Source organism: Quercus suber, unplaced genomic scaffold (genome assembly GCF_002906115.3).
Source record: "Quercus suber isolate HL8 unplaced genomic scaffold, Cork oak 2.0 scaffold_983, whole genome shotgun sequence".
Classification (NCBI taxonomy): Eukaryota; Viridiplantae; Streptophyta; class Magnoliopsida; order Fagales; family Fagaceae; genus Quercus; species Quercus suber.
This window is the reverse complement of record NW_027070398.1, coordinates 343-25,382: the sequence shown is the minus strand read 5'-3', so window position 1 is coordinate 25,382 and position 25,040 is coordinate 343. Positions and strand designations below refer to the sequence as shown.

The 25,040-nt window shown below is 32.9% G+C and overlaps 1 pseudogene; it reads right to left on the bottom strand.

Moving 5' to 3' along the window:
• Positions 1-2,672: 2,672 nt before the first annotated feature.
• LOC112004084 (uncharacterized) lies at positions 2,673-8,712 on the bottom strand (annotated as a pseudogene).
• Positions 8,713-25,040: the final 16,328 nt, after the last annotated feature.

Sequence of the window (25,040 nt, the reverse complement as noted above, 5' to 3'; positions counted from 1 at the left end):
TTTATTTTATAAAAGAACTCAAAGATCTCATTAATGAGAACAAATTGAATACATCTAAAGATAGTTTATCGGTTATATTTTGGTTTGCCTCAACGTGTTTTTTTATCTTGGAAGTAATTTTTTGGTGAATGAATTTGAGGGTTTATAGAATTTGTTAAGAGGGGCTAAGAAACACAAAACATGGCACAAAGAGAAATCATCGTTTCTACGAAGAAGAAAAGAAAATAATTACAAAATCATATAATTAAGCAACCCAGATTCTCAAATTTCTAATTGTCCTGATTGTTATTCAACTTTTCCTTTGGAATTTGGATCAATTTGTAGAGCATTAAGTGAACTATACATGTAAAAATTTTAGGCATAAATGCACTTTTAGTCCATACATTTTGTACTTTTTCTATTTTGGTCCCTACATTTTATTTTTACCTCTTTTAGTCCCTAAACCAATTAACGTCTAACATTTAGGTCATTTTCGTCACCCAACTAACAGCAAAAGCTGACGTGGCTAACAGTGGAATAAAAAAATAATATAATCACACACATTAGTTTTTGGGAAGAACATGACTGTTAATAATCTTTATGTTCTTCACCAAATCAAGACAAACTCAACTAGCCAACATTCATAATCAATCTCAACACAGAAAATTCTAACACATTCAACATTGAAACCTCTAGTAAATCAAACCCATAAATCTAAGAAATAGACCCATAAACCCATAACCAAATACTCTTTCACGTTCATCCATACAAGGTTCATAAATCCAAGACGCACAACCTGTAAATACGAAACCAAACTCACCATCCTTGACCCAAATCCGCCATCAACAACACCACCCTACCGATCAAACCCATTTCCCAAAGCAGCAAACACCACCACCATCGCGGGAAAAACCCAGCCCCATGGAAACCCATAAAAAACTGATCAAACTCACACCACTATTGTCGATCAAACCCAACCCCAGAAATCCAGAAAAACCTGATCAAACCCACACCACCATTGTCGATTAAACCCAAACCCAAAAACCCTGAAAAACCCGATCAAACCCACACCACCATCATCGATCAAGCCAGAAATACCTAACCCCACGGAAACCCAGAACAACCCGATCAAACCCACATAACCATCATCGATCAAGCTAGAAAAACCTAGCCCCACGAAAACCCAGAAAAACCCGATCAAACCCACTCCACCATTGCCAATCAAACCCACACCACCATCATCGATCAAACAACAAAGAGGGAGAGAGAGTCGGGTTTAGAGAGAGAGAGAGAGAGAGAGAGAGAGAGCTAGAGATTAAGATTTCAGAGAGAGTGAGGGATCGACAGCTGGATCAAAGGAAGAAGAAAAAGAAAGATACAAATGAAAACATGCACCTGGAGAAAGAGAAAGAGAAAGAGAGGATCTGGAATTGAAATGGAAGAAAATGAAAGATCATAAATTTATACAAAGTAGGTTTTTTTTTAAAATGGTGGAGAGAGGACTCAAGGGCATTGAAGCGTTATTTTAAATCTCTAATATTTTAAATTTCTGGGCAATCAAACATGTGTTAGGGAAGAATATGAACAGTCATGTTCTTCCCAAAAACTAATGAATTTTTTTTAATGTTTGTTTTTAATTTAATTAATTAATGTGTGATTATATTATTATTTTTATTCCATTGTCAGCCACGTCAGCTTTTGCCGTTAGTTGGGTGACGGACATGACCTAAATGTCAGGTGTTAATTGGTTTAAGGATTAAAAGTTGTAAAAATGAAATGTAGGGATCAAAATAAAAAAAGTGCAAAATGTAAGAACTAAAAATGCATTTACGCCAAAATTTTAAGAGATAGAATTATATGTATGTAGAACATGTCACATGCGTAAGGAAGAAGAGTGGTAGTATTGTTTTTTAATGTTAAAAAAGAAACCTTATACGTCCTGGTCCTGCCAGACTCTTTGACTCTTTAATCATGAACCCATCCAGGGAGCAGCCAACAAAGCCATGGGAATTGTTGTCATACACTTAGTCCCATTGTGAATTGCCTCGCCTTGGATTTCGCATAATTTTGGATATAGCGGACCATCTCAATGTTGACATACGTTAATGATGAATGAGTTTCGTTGTTTCTGAAAGTTATTTAAGTCAACATAGTTGGCTTCTTTAATCACATATTTTGTTTAGCCATTGAAGCTCTCCAAAGTTTGAACAGTGGCAAAAAAAGAAGAAAGGGTTTATCAGGAGGAGAGAGACAGTGATCGGGTGGGAAGTAAAAATCTTAAGAAACAATTGAATTTAATATAAAAATGACAATGATGTGTAAGTTTAGATAATTTAGTTAAAAAAAATTAATAATGATGTGACCAGCTCTCGAAAGGTTAACAAAAAGTTAAAAGTTTTGGTTATATATATATATATATAATTTTATTCTAGAAAAATGATAATGATGAATTTGAGTTTAAGTTGGACTTGTTCGAAAGATAGAGTTTCACTCATTGTCATGTTTGGACTAAACAAAAATAATTTTATTTAACTATTGTGCTGACGTGGAAAATTACGAAAACTTTTGTGTAACCAAAGCACCAATCCTAACGCTATATGTATACTTTCCCATTACCTCCTTGATGGAAAAGGTAAGATAATAACTCAAACTTTATCTTGAAATTTGTTGGCTTTCATAAAGAGGAAAGAGTCTGAGGCACAGGAACATTTTCATTGACCTGTAAAACTTCCTGAATCTTTTACTACAGCTCTTTCAAGATCCAATTGTCAAAGAAGCATTGTTATGAACTTTAGTTTCTTTATCCACTGACTTCTGATATTGTAGTCCAATATCTGACCTGTCTTGCTTTCTGAATTATGGCATTTCACTTCAGCTTCCTCCTGGAATGAGAGCTCTTCTACTTTGTCGGCAGCTATTTGTGGAGGGTCATTGTTGGTAGATAAAACTATTGACTCTTCAAAAAAACTAAAATCTTGGAGGTCAAGTCTTGCTCTTCCAAATAATGTCACTTTTTTTGCTTAGAGGAGACAATTTATGAGTCCTTTTAGGCCAGTAGATACTTTTACTGGTTCAAATTGATTCAACATAAGTTTGGGTGTGCTCCTCAACCACAGGAGAACCACTAACGCCATTGAATGATACATCCACATCTGAAGAAGCTTCCAGATAGGGTCATTTGAAGCTACTTGATTGCCAAAGCAGTGTTTCTTAACAAAATCCAGCTCCATGGCTCTACAACTAGGGGTTGTTGAAATAGCCCACCTAGGCACAAGAAGCTGCAGGGCCCATTCTAATTCTTCCTTGGATGAGTGAATTGAGTAACAAACATGCCAAACACCAAATTGGTCCCTTACTGCTTCATTCATTCTCAGTTTTCCTTGGTTTTCATTCTCCTAGTACTCTTCCTCACATGCATACCACTGTGCTGAAGGGCGAATTATGAGAAGCTCAGGTTGGCAGTTAGCTTGGGCCTCCAAAAGCTTTGCTTTTGCTCTTTTATATAGTATAGGAAATCCATCTAATACCTGGAAGCGGGATGAGGAATCTTCAGAGATAATTTCAGGAAATGTTAGTGTTAGAGCTTGGAAACATTTTGGATTAAGAGGATTTATCATCATAGATCTTGGACTCAAATTTTTGGGACTCATTTGCCAATATTTCTTCCTGGCTGAGAAGATCACAGGTCTGATACATCACAGGGGCATCAGGATGTTTCCATATACAAGTAATAAACTATTTTGTGGAAATGCAGTTTGAAATGTAAGAAGCAGATTTGAGGTTATTTTCATATTGTGACATAAGTAATGTGCATAACATTTAAGATAGAACAATAGAGAAAACCAATCACACACTCCAACATGAAGAGAGAGAGAGAGAGAGAGAGAGAGAGAGAGAGAGAGAGAGAAACAGTTAAAATATAATAAGAAAACATAATCATGAATTTTTTTCAGGCTAACAATCATCAAGATTATAACAAGGAGATGTAAAAAGTCATCCATTTTAAAAATAACGTGAATAGAAAAAACTATATATCTTTCATAATTGGATGTCCTTATTGATTACTATTACTGATCTACAACAATGTTAGTAAGAATTCCCAAATTCTGCTTAAGTCCCTTACTAATGGACACTAATGCCTATGGTAATGATAAAGCATAACAAGATTGAACAGTGAATAAACAAAATCCATTTGAGGTTTCATGCAGCAATATAAATTGATTAGAGGAAAACAAAGTATCCTAGTTTAAAATTAGGCCTACAATAGTGTAGTCAAAGGCAAGCCAGGCACTCACCTAGGTGCTCGAGTGAGGTGAGGCACTACTAAGGCGCCTTAAAGGCTCTATGGAGAGGCGCTCGCCTTTAGAGCCTAGGTGAGCAAGGTGACCGCCTTAAGCCATGAAAAAGGTGCTAAGGTGAGAGTCTCAAGAGTTTTTTTTTTTTTTAATTAATTTTTTTTTTGTAGAAGTTTGTTGTGAAACCTATTTTAGATTATTAACTTCAAAAGGCATGTTATAAAACTTATTGTTAGTTAAATTAATTTACAAATTTGTTTTGTAAAACTTATTGGTGTATAGAAGCTTGTTGTAAAACATATTGTTAGAAATAAATAATAGAGCCTAAACCATGCTAATCCTACTCTGAAATAATTTTATAAACCTAATTTCTTCATGCTTCACATTGAAAAAAAACTTCATTATAATATTATAATACACTAGGTACATATGATTTAAGTTCTATATGCATAATAAATATATTAAGAATTTGGCGCCTCACTTTACTAGGGTTAGCGCCTTTTTGTTGCTTCACGCCTTGGGTGATACAAGGCCTTGGCACCTTAAGGTCGCCTTTTGCCTTTGACTACCCTACAAAGGGGCTAATTTATCTTTGTGCTTCAAAATCATGTTTCTAAGCATATGCTATCTACAGAAAAATTGTCATGATTCATAAATTACAGGAGCAGAATATTGTTTACACAAATTGTCAGAGATTACCTTAACATAAAACAAACTAAAACTACATAGGAGCAAGCAAGAGAGATAATATCAGTGGTAACAGCCACAAAAGCAGATATTGATAAAGCCAAATGCCAATATGAAAATAAAGTCGTATAATATTTGCATGTTCTGCACATTTCAATCTCACATGAAAAAACACAAAATAAAGTATGTAGGGCTTACAGTAAGGTCATAATTTACACATTGCAGCATGTTTGAGACCACTGATCATTCCACACATTATAAAAGAAGCTTGAATAGAATGAAGACCATGGGTACCTGTCAGATTGCTGAGTGCTTGCTAGGATGTTTTGAGGAAGTCTCCCAAATGTGCAGTCTAGGAAAACACTCATTGGCCTTCTCAGACTTCACATTGCTGCAGAATGCACAAGCATTTCTTTTAAGCCAACCATAATAAACCACTGCAAACCTAGCAAGTTTGCTTATGGCGCATTTAAAACTTCTGCCCTTCAAATTATTTTTTAACATTAGAGAACTACTTGGTACCTATTATATTCCTAGGATTTTATTACAAAATGACTTAACTTGCTGTTTTAGCCTCTTTGAGAAAGGATACTGAAAGAACAAGTTGCCCCCACTCTCAAGGCAGGTCCTGCAGAAGAAAAGGCTTCAGAATCCATAGTTTAGTGCCAATTCAATTTTCACTTTTCTTGCCAACAAGTTCAGTGCATTCTTGTCCAGTTGTCATTTACCTTTCAATAAAATAAGGAATAATCTAAGTAATATTATTCAGTGAATCAATAAAAGTAAAGAAACATCTATAACAATAAACAAGATCAAAATTTAAAACTCACAAGAAAAGCAGAAGTAATCAAACAAAATTATTTTTTTAGAAATTAACAATAAAAACTTAACAATTGGTGCAATGAGTTGCATAGGTCAGAAATATCTAAGCAAGCTGGTTCAATATTCTGAAGAAGCATTTCATCAAACAACTTGTGTTCTTGACCTAAATTTCAATTTCAAACACTCATCAAACATACTCATTATTCGGTAAAATTGAAACACAAATTTATTAGAAAGTTTCAAATTCAAAGTATACATGTTTTCAAAAAAGGCATTGGAAAAAGAAATACGTTGGAATCTTTCCATAAATTGAAGCCCATGGATTTCCAATGAGAAGAAGATGAGTGGCAAGAGAACGGGGTATTACTCAAAAGAAAAGCCACACATCCCTCCTACAAAGGTTAGTAGATTCAATACAGTTAGCATCATGCTTGACCTACGGCTCATTTAACTTCTATATAACTTGAGTTTGAACTCTCTTTTTTATTTTTTCAGTTGAAAATTTACAATACTCACATTCAACACAGATAGCAAATGTATAATTAAAAGCAATCCTAAAGTCCACAACATTTCAATATTAAGAAATGCATTTTAAAAAACAAAAGCAAAATTTGAATATCTAAGGATATGGTATAGAACCAAAACATAAAAAACAAGAAAGAAATGGGGCCATATGGTCAGCTGCAGAGATCTTGAGTTATTGAAGAGCACATTTATATGCATCAAAACAAAAACTGGGCCAACTGTATTAAAATAAATAAATTAAAGAAATTAAATAATTATCTTATAAATAAAAATTACAAAGTCCAGTAACCTGATTTCTCTATAAATACTCATCCTATGAATAAGTCTATAAATTTAGAGAGAGAGAGAGAGAGAGAGAGAGAGAGAGTAACAAAGGCAGCCAAAGATGTTGATAAAGGAGGCATACCTTGGCATCAAGGCTGTTTTTCAGATGGAATCAAATTTCTTCAAAATTCAATCAAGATTTTCTTGTTTTCTTTGATGGTGGATACAGATTGGTGTTGGAATCATAATTGACAAAGGTATGAGCCAATGAAGACGAACCCTATCCATTTTATGAAATTGGTGCGAGTGATGCCGGGATTGATGGGCTCCAAAAAACCAGAGCTTTTATTCGTAGGTAATTCACTTACTTCTATGGAATCAAAAGATATAACCTCAACCTCAACGTGATTCTATCTGAATAGAAATAAATACTCATCCTCTTGCGTAAAAGAGACAAAATCCATGAGCAGATGCTCAAACAAATCTGTTATATTTTCAACATGGATTTGTTCTTTACTACCATTGATGGAAACATAGAAGGAGAAACTTCTGCTTAGGGCTTCCACCAATCGAAAAGAAATACAGAGGAAGAAACTGTTATCTGATTAATAAAATGTTTGCCCCTTCGACACCCCTGCCAGGAAAGCCACATTATTTAATAGCCATAAAGAAATTAACAGAGCTGCAAGCCTGCAATTCCTAAAACAAAGAACTAAAGAGCCACAATTGATACCCAAATAGCCGTGCAATGTATTGCTTTCATGTAACTAGCCAGATAGAATATGCCTGTTGTAATTTTGAACGACAAATTCCTTGAAGGGAACATATTCTTGAAGTAATTTATGGAATGAGCCACCAGAGACATATTCCAAAGAAACTGAGATTTTTTCCTCACCCTAAGAATATGATAATCCGGAATTATTATGAATGAGGGATCCAATATTACATAGATTTGAACATGAAAAGTCCTCACTCTCCCTCTGTCTCAATTATCTATATTACTGTCTATCTAGATTCAGCTAAAAACTTATATACTGCCGGATGAAAAAATACCGGTTTCAGTTGCTTTGATGTCTGATCATCAGAAACAACAGTGACTTCTTTTATTGCACACATTTGCTCACTTCCACCGTTATAGATGCAAATATAACAATTAGTGAAGTAACAAAATAGAAAAAATGCTACTCTTACTACACTATTCTTGAGTTTTTACTTCATCACATTGCTGCTGAGTTTATTTTCATGTCCATCATGTGGAGCACTCACACCGGGTACACTTCATGTGTCTAATACTGATTGCAAAGCAGTTTTTCATCAATCTTCTTTTCTTTATCTGGAGATATGGTTTCATATATTTTTTATTTTATTTTTTAACATTTGTAATAACACCTTGGCTTTTTAGCCTGTAGCCATACTAAACGCACCATACCATCTGGCACGCGTGCAGTTACCATAATAAAATTAGGCTTATCTGTGAAAAAAAAAAAAAAACCAATCGAGGAACTTTTAGTTTATAGGACAATATACAATACTAAAAGTTTCCCCCAGATAATCCAAACATTTATTGTAACTTCATTACCTTAAATCCAAGGTATACAAGCCCCAAAGTCACCCTTCCTTTGTTCTTGTGTTGGGCAAGGCAGAAGGGCTAGTAGGAGAACCTGGAGGAAAAGGCTGACAATAACATTGACTCTTTCCATCTTCTAGCTTTCCAATTGGAGACTTCAGGCTCAAGCCATAATGTGGGAGAAGAGGTGATGTGGGACTTGTGGGCCACCTCAACCCTGGACCAGAGTGTCTTGATCACATGTTGAACATGGTATCACCATGTCCTTTGCCACCAAGATACAACACCAGTTACTATTCACAGAAGCATTAAAGAAGCATAATTAGAATTATCCATTAACGTCTTTTTTGGCTTTTTAGATAGACAATAGAATAACTGATCTTACGGTATCTATTAAATAAAATCCTAATAATTATTATCTTTTGAGTTGAACACATACTTCCTCCCCTCTAAGGCTCTAACTATACTACCCAAATACTCAAATACGACAATAAATTCACGTCAAACACCAGGTAAAGATTATCTAAAATGAATAACGACTTATCTTAATATGATACATTTGTTGCTCATACAACACNTTTTATATTTATTATAGTTATAAGCTATATTTATTAAACTTGCCTTCGACCCTCTTCTAATGGTAAGAATTTTTCCTCAAAAAATAACTTGGACGAAAAACAAAAAATCATACATATAACAAAATCAAACAGTATAACCAAAAAATCATACGTGTAATATGCAATATCCAACAATAAGACAATTTTTACAAAACCCAGATGAGAAAATACAACACAAGCGTGATTAATTAGACTACCAGGGCACTGATTGGCATCAAAAACGTGACAGTGAAAGTGGAAAACAGAACAAACCTGAGGATAAACAATCTCAATTCCCACAAATAAGAAGCATCAAGCTGCACAGAACCACATAAAAATAATAAAATAAAAACAAATGGGTATCTTCTGGAAAGATGGAAGAAAGTGGAAACAGAGACAAACCAACCTAGGATAGTGGGAGGAAATCCCATAGAATGATGCCACTTTCTCTTTGAAGAAAGATTCCACTGAGAATCAAAAATCCTTTGGCACATCTATTGGCTTTTTCTTGTCATTCACGTCAAATACCAGGTAAAGGTTATCATGAATAACAACTTATCTTAATTAATACATTTGTTGCTCATACTACCCGATTTGATTTTGTACTCTCAAGGTCAAACACGAACCCATCTTAGCTGACCAACAAGAGCATTAATTACTTGGAGCTTCTAAAAAAGTCTTGTATAATTAATAAACTTCTTTTTAATTTAACTGTTCTTCAACACATTAGGTGACTCAAATTTTTTGTTTCATCTTAACAATTAGCTCACTTTTATAATAGAATTAAATCATAATAGAGTTGACTAGCCAAATGATCTTGAAATTATGTGCATGGTATCTAGTGTGCCCTATCTTGTCAAGCATGATCATCAGATTACTTTTGTATTGAAAATTAGGCAAACATAGCATTTTTATGTAATTTACACTGTATAGCCAAATCGACCATCCCTCTATTTTATGAGCTTAAGCTTTGAAGAATGGGAATTAGCAAGAAAAATAATTCTTTTATTTGTAGAAAATTATTTTACATCTACAAATAAAGTTGGTATTTAATTGTCCAAGCATAATATATAACAATAGATTTAATACACTAATACAAGATTGTAGGAAATTATTTGAGTACTCAGGTATAAAAGAAACATATAGAAGACAAGGTATAGAAACATGAAAATACTTCTTATTCAATGAATAACCTAGGCAAGCCTATCTAGAATGCCAGAAAAATCTTTCCATCCAATGTAACACTTTAAGGAGCACAAGACTTTTTGGACCTGCGAATAGTTAGTAGAAAACAACATTAAGAGAAAAGATCAAAATAAGTAAAAACTTTATACCAACATTAAGATGGTGAGAAGCTAAATTTGATTTTTACCTTCCATATAGCCAAGCATGTTGTGCTAAATCCTAGCACCAAGATAATGTCCCTAACCAATGCAACTCAGAGATGGCCTTGCTAATGTCCCATCGTTCTTGTGGCAACTCCATAGAGCATGCCACTCCAACCTTGACCATGGATATCAAACACTCCTTTATTTTATTTGCAAGGCTACCATTGTGATTTCCAAGAACTTCATCAACATTATTTAAAAGTTTTGGATCCACAACTTCCGTTACACCATCAGGTAGGCCATGCTAGCATAGTTGTGAAGGTTAAGGCCTCCCTCAAACACACTATCTGTGGGTCTCTTTCTGTTATCATCTCCAACAATAAAATTCCATAGCTTACACATCTCCTTTGGTTGACACCTCACCTCCTAGACCTACTCTGCCATTAAGAATATTTAATATAGATAATTTGTTCACATTATATTTTGGAGCTCAAAAATAATCATTGTAAATATGGGAAAGCACTGTTAACAATTAAAAAGTAGAGTAAATCATGCTTACCTGGAGGGTGTACCCAATTGTTTCCTTATTCCAATCGAACTACTTTCTTTTGAATTGGTAGGTCTTAAAAGAAACTTGCAAGCCCAAAATCTCCAACATGAGCAATCATATCAAATCAAAAAGAATGTTGCTTGGCTTTATATCACAATGAACAACTGGCATTGGGCAATGGTGGTGTAGGTAATCAAGTGCACAAGAAACATCAATGGCAATGTTTGTTCTTTGAAGAATGGTCAGATTTCGTACCTCTACTTGCATGATATTTGCTTCTAGATCCATATGCAACCAGTTTCTAGACTTCCATTTGGCATAAACTTGTAAACTAGAGCCCTAAAATCATTGCCACGAAAATCCACACTTGAGCAAGAAGTTATGATCTTCACAAGATTTCGGTGACGAATATTTTTCAAGGCTTCACACTCTGAGATAAGCTCCTGGAAGCTCCTTGACATTGAATATTTAGTACCTTAATTGCAACAATTGATCTATCCTCACCAAGGATGCCTTTATACACTGAGCCAAAACTACCAACACCAATCAAATTTGCTAACGAAAATCCATCAGTTGCTTTAAGTAGCATTTCGTAAGACACTCTCAAAATGATAGCTTCAAGGAAGATGTTGAAGAGTTATCATTTCTTTTATTTTTGCGCCAATAAAATAAGAAAATGACACTACGGTTATTACCAAAATCACACATGCCATTGAGATTACCACTTTGAGTGCAAAAGGCCACTTTATTTTCTTCTCTTCTTTGTTAAGCACCTCGGCAACTTTAGTTCCGATATGCCCCCACACAATCTACTATTTCCAATGAGCAATATTGCGCTAGCATTTGTGAAACCCCTTTTGTTGGAACCTCTCCCTGAAAATCATTGAAGGATAAATTCAAATTCTTGAGGAGAGTTTATCCAAGAAATCTGGAATTTGACTAGAGAAGTTGTTTCGAGAAAGATCCATGACTTGAATACCCCTCGAAGAACTTAGGATGTTGGAATTTCTCCTTGAAATAAATTACCCTCCAGGTAAAGGTACTCAAGGCTTGTGCAAGAGGCTAGGCTGCTTGGAATTTTACCAGACAACTTGTTTTCAGATAAGTCCAACTTATTTAAATGGACAAGATTGCCGACCTCAGAAGGTAGTGATCCTACGAAAAAGTTTTGAGCTAAACTAAGTCTAATTGACAGCATGGAAACTGCAAAGAGTTGCTTTGGAATGATGCCATTGAGATTGTTTTGTGAAAGATCTAACAACAACAAATTTTGGCAATTTTCTATACTTGATGGGATAGTTCCTTGCAATTTGTTATTATCTAAGTAAAGTTCATTTAACAATGTTAGGTTTCCGAGGGTAATTGGTAACATTCCTGAGAGTTTGTTGTTAGATAAATCTAATCGTTGTAACTTTTTAAGACTGCTAATATCGTCAGGGATTGTCCCTGAAAACTTGTTACCATTCATCAATAAGGTTGTCAAGTTGACCAAATTACCCATCCCTATGGGATCTCTCCAAAAATAAGTGTTTGGTCAATTGCAAAATAGAAAGCTGGGTTGAAAGATTACCCAAAACATTAGGCAACGTACCTTTGAATTGATTCCCAGTAAGGCCTATTTTCTGTAAATTGCTACAATTGACTAGAGATTGAAAGAAATTCATTTCATCATCATCTCCACTTCCTAAATTATTATCACCAATTAATAATACCTCCAAACAGTGCAGGCCTCCAAAATTGACTGAAATTTTTCCCGTAAAATTGTTCGTGCCAACTTCGAAATCCTGTAGCTCTGAAGCATTAGATAATGAGACTGGAAGAGACCCGGTAAATTGGTTTTCATAGATTCGAAACCACTGGAGATGCGGAAGGGTGAGGAATAAGTTTGTAGGAAGACTTCCACTAAGCTTATTTGTGCACAAGTCTAATTCAGTAATAGACGAAAGATTATATAAAGATAGAGGGATCAAACCAGAGAGTTTATTTCACCAAAATCAAGATACGTTAATCTTCTTAATTGACCCAAGGCATCTGGAATGTGCCTCCAAGACATTTTCGGCTGCAGATAAAACTTGGAGAGAGCTAAAGTTCCCTAAGAAAGTGGGATTCCTCCCCTGAGATTGTTAGTGGTAAGAGCTAGAAACTCCAGCTTTGATAAAGAAGCAAGCTCCTTTGGGATTGGCCCGAAAGGTTATCCACCGACTCTAAGAATCTTAAGGTCGGAGCAATGGGAAAGGTTTGCAGGAATTTCCCCTTGGAAGGAGTTATCAGACAACCGCAATACTTGCAACCTGAATAGACGGCCAACTTCATCAGGGATTCTGCCTCCAATGGTGTTGTTGCCATGTATGGAGACAAGGAACCCACCAAACCTCTGGTACTCAGATCTAATACAGTGACTCTTCTATGCTTGCGGCGCACGTAACACCTTCCCACTCGCAGAAATGGAGGGAATCATTCCACGAGCTGAAAACGTTTTCAGGTCACGTGTTATCTGTGTCTTGAAGGCCAACAAAGCTTGATGATCAGTCTCATTCCCACCGAAATAAGTTGAGGTGGCAATACTAATGCCAAAAACAGAAAGAGTTTGTACATGCAGCAGTACAACCAACAAGAGAAGGATGGTTTGGAATTGAATTGAGCACAATAATCTCAGATTCATTGCTTGCATTTTCATTTCCAATATGCCAAATTTACGTTTGCCTAACAAATAAGGCGTCTATACAGTAGAAATATGGGAGCACAGCCTCTTGATGACGACAAAATAGCGTTAATCCTACAAAGACCTTGTGTGGGTATGGTTGATGCCTTACTTGTGACGACATACAAGATTTGAAGTCAACTTTTGAGGCTGAGCTGTAATTATTCTTTGTGGGTAACCAATTAATTATACATTTTTTCCCCTAATGAGACAAAGACCAAGACTTCTTTTGGCAGTATTTGGTTGATGACTAACTTTGTTACCCATGTGCCGTTGATTACCGACCTTGAAGGTGGCTGTTGAGGTTGAACTGCAATCGCCATTTTTATTAAAATTTTCTTCCAATCTTAGTAGGTAGCCAGTTTTATTGATGATAATTAACTAATTAATTCATTAGGAATTGGCTGCACTAGGATTCCCATGGAAATAAAACTAATTCATTGTTTGTGCATTCAGAACATTTGGATTTTGGAGGTACACAATTGCATGGTATAGAATTCAAAATTCAGAGTTGCACTAGAAAAATAAATAATTGTCATTTTTTGAAATCACTAGGTTATGAGAATATGCATGACTTTTAAATGGATTTTGTGGTATGTCTTTTTGTTAGAATTCCTATCCTTCTTGTGTGTGGGTGAGTTTATTTCTCAAAAAAAGAAAAGAAACGAAAAAGTTAAAAGAATATGCAACTCTTTTCAATGCTTTCTACAATAGTGAATTAGTTCTATTTTTAAGGGAGTTCAACATAGAGTTGATAATAATATAATCTAATCCTCCTCAAATCTTGTATAGAAACCATGATCCTTCTTGTACTGGAGTGGAGGTGTAGGTGACTAGAAAGTTGATAATGGTATGAAAGTTAGTAGATTATATATTATTATTATTAACTGTCCACTATTTGATTCAGATTCTACAAAGAATAAAGATGTAATTATATGCGATTTTGTTTTTCTATTCAAGTTTGGACCTATTAAAGCTTCATGGTTTGTTTCATTTTTACCCTATGTTTAGATAGAAAGAGATAATTGAAAAGGCGCGAAGATTGTAGAACTTATCACCCTAAACATAGTGATGGAGGAAGTTATTCACAGAATGCCTAAATAAGATGAAACAATTTATTAGCATAGGATTAATCACCTTGACAACTAGGATTTTAAATTTTCTTGAAGGAAACTTATTAAGCAGCTCTCTTACATTTCAATTGAAAGATGAAATTGCAAGTTTTATTCAACAAGTTCCGAATTTTCAAGAAAATTTATTTATTTTAAAAAATTAAAAGACATGGATGTTATTTTTATTCATTGCTTTTAATAAATAAATAAATTGTGGGGTAGTGAAGAAAGGTCAGATTGTGAGGGTGAAAAAAAGGAAGAAGTGACTCAAATGGAAATTTGCGTTTTGCTTTACAAAAAGTAGAATATAGATTGAGAGTTTTTCAAAGTCAAGCATTGAGAGTTTTTCACAGTCTAGCTCAAAACGTAGAATATTGATTGAGAGTTTTTCAAAGTCAAGCTCAAAGTGCTTGTTAAACAATGATTTCATGCAATAAACTAATATGAACAAACTAATAGATTGCGTTTTGCTTTACAAAAAGAAGAATCAATAGAATGGGAAAGTAGAATAGATTGAGAAAATTTTTCAAAGTCTAGCTTATTTTTTTCAAAGTTTAGCTTAACGTGCTGGTATTAACAATGATTTCATGCAATAAATAATTATAACTTGCTAAACGTGTACCATAAAGTGCTGGTATGAGCAAAATCACATGCCACTAAACTAATATGAATATTACTACTTTCTCGTACAATGGAAACAGCTAGACCAGTCACTCATTATTATTATTATTATTATTATTTTGCACCAATGAACCATTCACACTTTCACTGTAGTTGTAGACTTTATAGTGTTTATCCCAAATATTTGATCTTGTCCAATGTTTTTACATTTTCATTTCCCAAGTTAGTACAGGTGCATTTTCAAATAGTAAATTTCGCGTTTGGTAAGGATTTTCCATGTTGCGTTTTTAGACCCCAAATGTGAAAATTTACAATTTTGCATTGGACTCTTGGAAAAATAATGTAGCAAAAACCCAATAGGCTACCATTGTAAACTTTCTCTTATTTTCTTTAATTACCCTTACATTTTTTCCCCAAAACCCATTTTTACCCTTCTTCCCTAAGAATTTTCTTTACATTTAGAATTGGGTGCTAATTTATAGGAGACTGACGACAGTCTTGTGCCGACGATTTTTTTATTTTTATTTTTATTTTTTTATTTTTTACCCCCTTGGGATTAATCTGATGATGAATAAAATATAAAATATAGCATGTTTCACATAAGCCTCGCTAGTACTTACAAAGGTTAGGCCATTTTGTAAATACTAGTGTTGTTAGTCTTGTCTTCCCATTCCCTCCTTCCCCATCCCCTACATATTCTATCTATATTATCTCAAAAAAAAAAAAAAATGTTTCGCATAAAATAAATAATAAAAAAGCGAATCTCCTAAAGTCTTCCACGGTAAAAAGTTCGGTCTTTTGATCAAAAACAGAAAAGTTGTGCGCTTCCCTTTTCCCTTCCTTGAGGCCAAGCCTTTTTTATAATTTTTTTTAATTAAAAATAAAATAAAGAAAAAAGCTAGTCTTCCACTAAATATATAAATAACAATAATAATTTCGTATCATCGAAAACATTCAAAATTTTCAATCAGTTCGTGATCCACGTTCATAGAGTCTAGACTACAAAAAACAGAACATTCATCTTTCTCACAAATCACAAAACATCAACCCATTTGAATTGTCTTCCACTACAAAAACGAAGTCTTCCACTATCAAATATTATGAGCACAACAGTTTTCACAATAGTTAATAGGACAAATTTTAATCTCTTTCACATATAAGTATATAATGAATGTTACAATCAGTTGTTGTTGTAATTTATCTTAGGATAAATTACAACAACAACTCAAAAAGTTTCCCAAAATATATAAATGTAATAGAGAAGTTCATGCCCTCTTACATGCGCCATCACTAACATAATGTTCGTTTTTGAAAAAAGAGAAATCTACTCATGGTTTATTTAAATCTCAAAGGAGGGTGTCATTTCTACAAACATCAAGAGAGAGAGAGAGTTATAGCCAAGAGTAAAGTTTCAAAGTGATTTTTTTTTTTTTTTTTTGCTTAATTACACTTCTACACAAATACTATGTTATTATTTACAATATTTCTATTAAGTTGAAATTTGTAATTAATAGTCAAGAGTCTTATAGTGTAGCTAGCACATGTTGATATTTCCAATAAAGACATCCCCAAAGTTTAAATCCCTCTACTCTCAATTATTAAAATTTTATATTTAATGCCATCATTTGAAATTTATTTATAATATTTATTTACCGAACACTCCAAATGAGTGTAAAAATTAAGAAAAGTCTAAAATTTACTTTAAATACTCTAAGTTTATGGTGGCTTCTAATTGGATCCCTCAATTTTTTTGAACTTGCAATTTAAACCCTCAAGTATTAGGATCATGTCAATATGCCTTTAGTTACTTCTCATTCCAAATATCATTTTGTGTGATGGTTGTATACAATATATTTATTACACGGAGGCTAGTCCTACACTTGTGTAGTCCATATTTATGTGAGAAGGATTTTGTATGCAACCGTTGCACAAAATATGATCTTATCCTTTCTATCCCCCATTGTCCACACCACTACTCCTAACTCAAAACCATTGACACATTTCTCTCTCCACAATCCCAAATCAAGATGAAAATCGTAGGCACATCACCATTGTACCCTAAGCTAAACTTGCAAGTGGAGAGTGGTGATGTGCAACCTGGTTTTGGGTTTTATTGTGGAGGTTGTTTTTGTCGCTAAACTTGTTGTTGGACTTGAGGGTGGGGAGTGGTGGTGTACTCGCGAAGGGTGGTGATGGTTGCTGTGGGTAATGGCATGGAGGAAGATAGGGAGAGAGTTTTTTTTTTTTTTTTTTTTAACTTTCTAAAATAATTTACTCTTTTTTACAATTTATTTTTTTTTCCCCTATTTTGCTTTTAAAAACAACGTTGTTTTGTATGGTTTACAACAAGTATATAACGAGAGGTGACGTAATGCCATATTGACATTATGGTAGTATTTGAGAGTTTAAATTATAAGTTTAATAAGTAGTGACCGATTTAAAAGCAGTTCCAAACTTAAAGGCTGTGAAATACATTTTAGCCTTAGCAAAATATATAATTAGGTGACTGAGGGGAAATAAAAAATATTGTGAACTAATATGTTATTTTGTAAGTGTGTACCACCAATCAACTTGTTAAGTAATCTTGATGGTAAAGTAGATATTGCAAATTAATCTCAAATCTCAAATTGTAAAAATTAATTTAGTTAAAGGTAAACATTGCATGCTTCTCTTCTTTTTTTTCTTTTTTTTGGGAGATATATATAAGTATTAGAATGTTTCCTTTGCACGATAATGCAAAATTTCAATTTAATTTTTGAGTAATTAGAAGAAAATGTTAACAAGGTCACAAAATGTTATGTAACTAGGATTTATTCAAGTCCAATGGTTTAAATAAGCCAACAAGTAATACTAATTAATATTGGCCCGAAACTAATATTGTTATAATGCTACAAAATCATCAAAATTAAGTTAATCTGTTTGCTGTACTTTCAGTATTTTATATTGTCTTTTTACATAAAAGTAAATCCGAGTATTCCACACATAAAAACCATATTTTCTCAAGAAAAATATATAATACAATAATTTCTTCACAAAGAGAGTAATGATTTTCCTTCTTCTTTTGTCAACTTAGTTTTTCACTTATACAGAGTTGAATCGAAAATCTTTCAACTCTCTATTGTATGACATATTTGTGTGTTTTTTCTTCTATAAATTTTAATTAGAATTATAAAGACGCTAGTTATTTTTTTGAAAGAGTTTCAACCTATGGAGTCCGCTCCTAATAATAGCTTTTTATCATCAAATCAATACACTAATTGGTTTTTGGTGTAAGCAAGAATTGAACCTCAGATCTTTTATTTAACCATTAGTGACTTTACCAATTGAGCTAACTGAGATAAAGAAGCTAGTTATTATTATTGATAAGAAGGTGAAAGTGACCATCTTTTATATATATATATATATATATGTTTTGTCATTTTTAGTAATTTACTCCTAAAACTACAATTTTAATAAGTACTTTTAAAACACTAAATTTTTTCAAAAAGCAATTTTTAACCATTCTTATCAAACTCTCAACTTTTTAAAATAATCCAATTTTATATCGTAGTTTTTAAAACGGTCACTTTTCAAAAAGCACAACATCAAAAATTTGAACCAAACTCACCTTCACTTTCTTTTATCTTGTCCAAGTTTTCACCTTATTACCATTCACGAAAAATTTAATTTTTCAAGTGTTTATCCTTTTTTTTTTCTTTCTCTCACGGCATTTCAATATATTTTACACAAAATCTATTAGTCTTATAAAATGTGAGATCTTCTCAGGGGAAAAAAAAAAATATATATATATATATATAAGTAAATGGAGGTTTAAACATGCTTTTGTAAAGAAAATTTTGTCGAGGAAACACATTTCTACTGGGTCATAATGAGGGCCTATTATTATGTTTTTACCCTTAGGTCTCATTTTATTTTAAATACAAAATTACTTAAGACAAGCCAAACCCGTCACGATTTATATATTTTAGGATTTAATATAGTAAAAAAAAAAACATAATTTAATTGTCACATAAAAAACTATATATATATATATATATATTTTTTTTTTTTTAGATTTCCCCTTATTTATTTTTAAGACACAAAAGATCATAGAAGGTGATGTTTACTTAAACTTTTGGGTCTTGACTCTTGACCATGACAAAATAGGCATCAATTGTACGAAGACCAAGACTTCTTTGTTGTTGCGGTGATGTTGCCACGCAAATTGCTAAAATAGGATACAACATACTGTTGCCCATGTGCCTTTGATTATTGACCTTGAAAGTGAGCAAAATATGTATTATTATTATTTAACTATCTATGTTTGATTCGGATTCCACATAAATTAAAGATGTAATTATATATGCTTTTTTTTTTCTATTCAAGTTTGGACCTATTAGAGCTTCATGCCATACTTCCTTTCATTTTTACCGATTGTTTAGATGGAAAGAGATAATTAATTAAGAGGAGCGAAAATTGTAGAACTTTCCACCCTAAACAAGATGAAACAATTTTTCAGCATAGGATTGATCACCTTGACAAATGACAACCGGGGTTTGGGATTTTTTTCAAGGATTCTTATTAAGCACCTCGCTTATATTTCAATTGAAAGATGACATTACAAATTTTATTCGAGCAAGTTCCAAATTTTTTCAAGAAAATTTATTTGTTTTAATATGTTAAAAAAAAATTATTGTTATTTTTATTCATTGCTTTTAATAAATAAATAAATTGTGGGGCAATGAAGAAAGGGCCAAAATGGGGATATACCCTTTTCATGCAAACTTTCCAGTAAAATGTTCATGTTTTGAAACTATTTAGGGAAATGTTCCTGTTTTGAAACCCAATTTTTTTAAAATCAAGTTTCAATGAAAAATTCGATTTGCCCGAAATCAAGTTACTTGAAAAAATTTACATGGAACTCGAGTTCATAGAGTTCTATGAACTCGAGTTCCATGTAAATTTTTTCAAGTTTTTGCCTATATCTCAATTTTGGGCGAATCAAGTTTTTCATTGTAACTCGATTTTTAGAAAATCAAGTTTAAAATAGAGGTATATCCCTAAATAGTTTCAAAAAATAGGCATTTTGCAAGAAAGTTTGCGCGAAAGGGGCATTTTGCCATTTTGGCCGTGAAGAAAGGTCAGATTGTGAGGGTGAAAAAAAGAGAGGAAGAAATGACTCAATGGAAATTTGCGTTTTGCTTTACAAAAAGTAGAATATAGATTGAGAGTTTTTCAAAGTCAAGCATTGAGAGTTTTTCACAGCCTAGGTCAAAAAGTAGAATATTGATTGAGAGTTTTTCAAAGTCTAGCTCAAAGTGCTGGTATAAACAATGATTTCATGCAAGAAACTAATATGAATAAACTAATAGATTGCGTTTTGGTTTACAAAAAGAAGAATCAATAGAATGGGAAAGTAGAATAGATTGAGAAAATTTTTCTAAGTTTAGCTTATTTTTTCAGAGTTTAGCTTAAAGTGCTGGTATAAACAATGGTTTAATGCTATAAATAATTATAACTTGCTAAACGTGTACCATAAAGTGCTGGTATGAGCAAAATGACATGCCACTAAACTAATATGAATATTACTACTTTCTCGTGCATTAGAAACAGCTAGACAAGTCTTTTTTCTTTTTCTTTTTCTTTTTTTTTCTTTTTCTTTTTTTAATTTTTGCACCAATGAACCATTCACACTTTCACTGTGGTTGTAGACTTTATAGTTTGTAGTGTATATCAAAAATATTTGATCTTGTCCAATGTTTTTAAATTTTCACTTCCCAAGTTAGTTAGTACAGGTGAATTTTCAGACGGTAAATTTTACGTTTGGTAAGGATTTTCCATGTTGCATTTTCAGCCCCAAACGTGAAAAATTGCTATTTTGCATTGGACTCTTGGAAGAATAATGTAGCAAAAATCTGATAGGCTACCATTGGAAACTTTCTCTTATTTTCTTTAATTACCCTTACATTTTTTTCCCAAAATCCATTTTTACCCTTCTTCCCTAAGAACACAACACAACCGATTTTCATAACACAACCCAGAAAATCAGCACAATACAACCCATTCTCAAAAAATCAGTGTTGCTAGTGACAAATTGGTTTTACCCTTGTTTTATTGCAATTGGTTTGTCCGTGATGATAGTTTCTAAAATGGAAGGACATGGAAATAGGAGAGATAAAGGAGGATAAAATTCTTGTGAATAACAAGACTATGAGTCAAAGTACGATGTTATATTGTCATTCACTCCTAGTACCCTCATCCATACATTCTATGGAACTGTTAATAGATGTAGAAGTGTTTTTGGTTCACATTTTCTAACTTTAAAGTGTTTGGATTTTAATGGGATTACTAGATGGAATGAGAAATTGTGATATAAATTTTCATTTTTGAAAATTTGAAAATAATGTATAAGGAGCAATTTTGGAAAACGATCAAGTATTAGAATGTTTCCTTTGCATGATAATGCAAATTTTTCTATTTAATTTTTGAGTAATTAGAAGAAAATGTTAACAAGGTCACAAAATGTTATGTAACTAGGATTTATTCAAGTCCAATGGTTTAAAAAACCAACAAGTAATACTAATTAATATTGGCCCGAAACTAATATTGTTATAATGCTACAAAATCATCAAAATTAAGTTAATCTATTTGGTGTACTTTCAGTATTTTATATTGTCTTTTTACATAAAAGTAAATCCTTCATATGAGTATCCCACACATAAAAACCATATTTTCTCAAGAGAAATATATAATACAATAATTTCTTCCAAAGAGAGTAATGATTTTCCTTCTTCTTTTGTCAACTTAGTTTTTCACTTATAATGAGTTGAATCGAAAATCTTTCAACTCTCTATTGTATGACATATTTGTGTGTTTTTTCTTCTATGAATTTTAATTAGAATTATAAAGCCTCCAATAAAAAAAGATAGAAGAGTTTTGAGCATACACATTGAGGCTAGTATTTTATTTTATATTTTGATGGGACAAAGAGGCTAGTTATTTTTTTGAAAGAGTTTCAACTTATGAAGTCTGCTCTGATAATAGCTTTTTATCATCAAGTCAATATACCAATTGGTTTTTGGTGTAGGCATGGATTGAACCACAGATCTCTTATTTAACTATTACTGACTTTACAAGTTGAGTTAACTGAGACAAAGATGCTAGTTATTATTATTGATTAGAAGGTGAAAGTAACCATCTTATATATATGTTTTGTCATTTTTAGTAATTTACATCTAAAATTGCAATTTTAATAAGTACTTTTAAAACACTCAATTTTTTCAAAAAGCAATTTTTAACCGTTCTTATCAAACTCTCAACTTTTTAAAATAATCCAATTTTATATCATAATTTTTAAAACCGTCACTTTTCAAAAAGCATAACATCAAAAAATTGAACCAAAATCACGTGTTTAGCTTTCTTTTATCTTGTCCAAGTTTTCTCCTTTTTACCATTCACGAAAAATTTAATTTTCAATTGTTTATCCTTTTTTTTTTCTCCGGCATTTCAATATATTTTACACAAAATCTATTAGTCTATATAAAATGTGCGATCTTCTTAGGGGAATATATATATATATATATTGTGTGTGTGTGTGCGCGCGCGCGCACGAGGTTTAAACAGTGCTTTTGTAAAGAAAAATTTTGTCTGGGTCATAATGAGGGCCTATTATTACGTTTTTACCCTTAGGTCTTTGAAGGGTTTTAACTTTTTATAATTAAAAAAAAAGGTAATTAAATCAAAAGTGATCCTTTTTTCAGCTTTCCAAAAAGAAGAATAGAAGTGATCCTTTTTTTCTTTATAACTATGTACAAAAGTCCAGCAACCTATATATATATATATATATATATTTTTTTTTTTTTGGAGTAAACAATAATACTTATTTGAACACACACGAAAATAATAATAATTTTTTAAACTAAGTTTATAAAATATTACATAATCGGAGTATAACTATAAAATGGTCTAACATTTGTAGTTGTAGACTGGGGTTATAAACAAACCACAACCTTTATAACTATTTACAAAAGTCTAGCAACATTTATAAAGGGATGTACAAAAGTCAAGTCGCATGAATGAAGATGTGATGTTAAGCTTGTGAGACACGTGAAGGAAGAAAAGAAGAAAAGGATGAAGAAATATAAACTAAGGCCATTCGGCCATTGGGTGTATAAGTTCAATTCTTTCTTTTATACCTTGCACTTATTCCTTTCATATAACTAAGCGATTCCAGAAACAATCTGTCTGTTGTAATTTTTAATATTCTTCAAATAATTTATGGATTGAGCCACCAGAGGTATTCCAAATACACTGAAAGCGTTTCCTCACCCTGAGTTCGTGGATTGTTCCAACCATTTTGGCCACATTAAACATAAAGGAACTATGCTTCTACATGTCCGACGAGTTCTTGGCAACCCAATTTTTCTCTATTCTAAAAGCAAGTCCTCCATTATATCAAAATCTTGGCCATTTTTATTCATTGTGAATTTATAATGATAGCAAAATATTTAATTCACCATAACTTTTGGGACAAATGATAGTTTATTAGTGAGAAATATATGGACCAGCTCATTGTAAGTCCGTAGTAAGTAAAATACGAAATATCTGACATGATTACTATTGAAGAAAATAGCAGAGAGTATAATAATGAGTAACACTATACTGTGCAGAAAATGCATGTGATCAAGATTGCCCAGAAAAATTTAGAAATTTGACGACTATAGGCTATAGCTCAGATTTACAAGAGAAGTTAGTATGGCTGTCAATTTGCTCTGCAACCTGTCTCTATAATTTCTTACTGGGCTTTATGGGCCACGCGCATCAAGCCATCTCACAATTTGATTCACCATATGTTTGCCCTCATGGAAGTTTACATTTCCATGTATTCTACAGGTTTGAACTGAAATAAACACAATTAAATTTATAAATATTTACAAATTAATCAATAAAATATTTTGAAATAGACTATGAACAAAATCTGGAATTCATCAACTTAATTACAAAGTGTAATCTGTTACAATATATATACACCTAGAGTGAGATTAGAAAATATCTAAATCTGTTAGCCTAAAATATATCTGAGTTTGTTATGCTAAACTTTAACTAACCTATACACGTGCGAGTTTAAAGAATAACTAACTCCATTCATTAACATGGCACACTCTAAAGCACACAGCTGCATTGTTTATCGAAACGTCACCATTCTATTTAATGAGAAACGGTGCCGTTCCTTTCTCAAAAAAAAAAAAAGAAACGGTGCCGTTCTTCTTAATCTTAGACACGCGTTTCACCAATTGCTTGGACGACAGCGTTTTGGGCTTTACTGTAGGAACATCATCTTCATCTTCAACAGAGGATGATCTGCTAGTGCTTTCATCAATGAATAATCATATTATGCACTGTGGAAATATATACTCTCTTTTGGAAATGTTTCTATTGCTATTACTTAATTAAACAGACAGAACCAGCACAGGCTACTTGATAAAATGTTTTTTATGGAAAACGATTAGCACATGACTACAAGGGCCGTGACTGTATTACCCATACAAAATCCAAGCATTCGCAACATAACAAAAACTTCAATAACACAAGCTTAAACACTTCATTTATGTATATATGTCAAGAAACAGACCAAGAACTGATTGTATGTTAAAAACAATACCATTCAAATTCCCAAGGAAAAAAAAGTTTGGAGTAGTAGTGATGGGATAGCAAAAAATTACATCTATAGTTCGTCCAGAAAAGTCGTCCATGATCACCAGTTAGCCAAACGCCAAACCATCTCTGATTCGTCCAGAAAGGTCGTCCTGAGTATTGATCAATTGAATAAACCTCAGGGAATCAGGTCGGAAGAGTTGTCCATGTGCAAAGCTCATGGACGACCACACAACAGTCTGGTAAAGAGTCGTCCATGAGCATTACACATGGACGACCACACAACACTTAGCAAATTCTGAGCGTTAATCAACCCGTGTTCATCGCCACCAATTCCTCCCAAGTATGTAACTTCAGCAG